We start from the raw sequence: 3,266 nt of genomic DNA, 5'->3' as shown, positions 1-3,266 counted from the left end.
TCCCCCGGGAGTGGGGTGGGGTGGGGTGGGGTCGGATCGATCCCCCAGTAGCGGGGAGGGTTCGGGCTGATCCCCCGGGAGTGGGGTGGGGTGGGGTCGGATCAATCCCCCGGAAGCGGGGTGGGGTCAGGCCAATCCCCCATGAGCGGGGTCGGGTGGGGTGGGGTCGGATCGATCCCCCAGTAGCGGGGAGGGTTCGGGCCGATCCCCCAGGAGTGGGGTGGGGTGGGGTCGGATCGATCCCCCGGTAGCGGGGAGGGTTCGGGCCGATCCCCCAGGAGTGGGGTGGGGTGGGGTGGGGTCGGATCGATCCCCCGGTAGCGGGGAGGGTTCGGGCTGATCCCCCGGGAGTGGGGTGGGGTGGGGTCGGATCAATCCCCCGGAAGCGGGGTGGGGTCAGGCCAATCCCCCATGAGCGGGGTCGGGTGGGGTCGAATTCCTGGGAGCGGGGAGGGTTCGGGCCGATCCCCCGGGAACGGGGTGGGGTTAGGTCGATACCCTGGTAGCAGAGAGGGTTCAGGTTGATCCCCTGGGGTGAGCCTGGGGTCGGATTGATCCCCCGGGAGCGGGGAGGGTCAGGTCATCCACCGCGAGCAGTGTGGGGTCAGGCCGAGCCCCCGTAAGTGGGGTGGGGTGGAGACGATCCCTTGCGAGCAGTGTGGGGTCGGGTCAGGTCGGGTCGGATCGATCCCCCAGGATAGGGGTGGGGTCGGGTCGCTCCCCAGGGAGCGGGGTTGGGTGGAGTCGGGTCGATCCCCCATGAGTGGGGTGGGGTGGGGTTGATCCCTTGGGAGCGGGGTGGGGTCGGGTCGGGTCGATTCCTCGGGCGCAGGGAGGGGTCGATCCCCCGGGTGCAGGGTGGGGTTGGACCGATCCCCCAGGAGTGGGGTGGGGTGGGGTTGGGTCGGATCGATCCCCCGGGATTGGGGTGGGGTCAGGCTAATCCCCCATTACCAGGGTCGGGTAGGGTCGATCCCCCAGAAGCGTAGTGCATTCGGGTCGAATTCCCGGGAGTGGGTTGGGTTCGGATCGATCCCCCGGGAGCGGGGTAGAGTTGAGTCGATCCCCCGATAGCGGGGAGTGTTCGGGTCGATCCCCTGGGCTGGGCCTGGGTGGATTCGATCCCCTAGGAGTGGGGTGGGGTGGAGTTGGGTCGATCACCCATGAGCAGGGTGGGGTGGGTCGGGTCGATCCCCCAAGAGCGGGTTGGGGTGGGGTGGGGTCGATCCCCCTTGAGTGGGGTGAGGTTGGTCCGATCCCCCAGGAGTGGGGTGGGGTGGGGTGGGGTCGGATCGATCCCCCGGGAGCATAGAGGGTTCGGGATGATCCCCCAGGAGCAGGGTGGGGTCGGGTCGATTCCCCGGGAGCGGGGTGGGGTGGGGATGATCCCCCGGGAGCGGGGTGGGGTCAGGCCAATCCCCCATGAGCGGGGTGGGGTAGGTCGATCCCCCGGTAGCATAGAGGGTTCGGGATGATCCCCCAGGAGCAGGGTGGGGTCGGGTCGATTCCCCGGGAGCGGGGTGGGGTGGAGTCAGGTCAGGTCGATCCCCCGTAAGTGGGGTGGGGTGGGGATGATCCCTTGGGAGCGGGGTGGGGTCGGATTGATCCCCCAAGGAGTGGGGTGGGGTGGAGTCGGGTCGATCCCCCATGAGCGGGGTGGGGTCGGGTCGGGTTGAACCCCCGGGAACGAGGTGGGGTCGGGTTGATCCCCCGGGAGCAGCGTGTGGTCAGGTCCGATCGATCCCCCGGGAGCTGGGAAGGGTCGGGCCGATCCCCGTGAGTGGGGTGGGGTGGGGTCAATCCCTTGGGAGCAGAGTGGGGTCGGGTTGAGTAGATCCCCCGGGAGCGGGGTGGGGTTGGGTCGATCCCCCGGGAGCGGGGTCAGGTCATCAACCGGGAGCAGTGTGGGGTCAGGCCGAGCCCCCGTAAGTGGGGCGTGGTGGATACGATCCCTTGGGAGCAGTGTGGGGTCGGGTCAGGTCGGGTCAGATCGATCCCCTGGGATCGGGGTGGGGTTGGATCGATCCCCAGGGAGCGGGGTTGGGTGGAGTCGGGTCGATCCCCCATGAGTGGGGTGGGGTGGGCTCAGGTTGATACCCCGGGATTGGGGTGGGGTGGGATTGATCCCCCAGGAGCAGCGAGTGGTCAGGTCCGATCGACCCACCGGGATCTGGGAGGGGTCGGGCTGATCCCCCGAGAGTGGGGTGGGGTGGGGTCGATCCCTTGGGAGCGGGGTGGGGTCGGGTCAGGTCGATCCCTTGGGCGCAGCGAGGGGTCGATCCCCCGGGTGTGGGGTCGGGTGGGTCGATCCCCCAGGAGCGGGGTTGGGTTGGGTGGATCCCTCGGTAGTGGGGAGGGTTCGGGTTGATCCCCTGGGATGGGCCTGGGGTCGGATCTATCCCCCAGGAGTGGGGTGGGGTGGGGTCTGATCTATCCCCCTGGAGTAGAGTGGGGTGGGGTGGGGTTGCATCTATCCCCCGTGACCGGGATGGGGTTAGGTCGATCCCCCGGTAGCGGAGAGGGTTCGGGTTGATCCCCCAGGAGCGGGGTGGGGTCGGGTGGATTCCCCGGGAGCAGCGTGTGGTCAGGTCCGATCGATCCCCCGGGAGATGGGAGGGGTCGGGCCGATCCCCCGTGAGTGGGGTGGAGTGGGGTCAATCCCTTGGGAGCGGAGTGGGGTCGGGTTGCGTCGATCCCTCGGGAGCGGGGTGGGTCGGGTGGAGTGTGGTCGATCCCCCAGGAGCCGGGTGGGGTCGGTCCAATTCCCCGGGAGTGGGGTGGGGTAGGGATGATCCCTTGGGAGCGGGATGGGGTTGGATCGATCCCCCAGGAGTGGGGTGGGGAGTAGTCGAGTCGATCCCCCATGAGCGGGGTGGGGTCGGGTCGGGTTGAACCCCCGGGAATGAGGTGGGGTCGGGTCGATCCCCCGGGAGCAGCGTGTGGTCAGGTCCGATCGATCCCCCGGGAGATGGGAAGGGTCGGGTCGATCCCCCGGGAGCGGGGTGGGGCCAGGTCCAATCGACCCCCGGGAGCGGGGAGGGTCAGGTCGATCCCCGGGAGCAGGGTGGGGTCGGGCCGAACCCCCGGGAGCGGGGAGGGGTAGGGCCGGATTGATCCCCCGGGAGCGGGGAGGGTCAGGTCGATCCCCTGAGAGCAGGGTTGGGTCGGGCCAACACCCCGGGAGTGGGGTGTGCGAATCGGATTGATAACAGACTGCAGTTTGTTCAATGTAACACACTGACGATTCTACACTGGTCCTTACTTAC

The sequence above is a fragment of the Cetorhinus maximus genome, unplaced genomic scaffold, assembly GCF_964194155.1.
Source record: "Cetorhinus maximus unplaced genomic scaffold, sCetMax3.hap1.1 HAP1_SCAFFOLD_2214, whole genome shotgun sequence".
Lineage (NCBI taxonomy): Eukaryota > Metazoa > Chordata > Chondrichthyes > Lamniformes > Cetorhinidae > Cetorhinus > Cetorhinus maximus.
Note: the sequence above shows the minus strand (reverse complement) of the source record.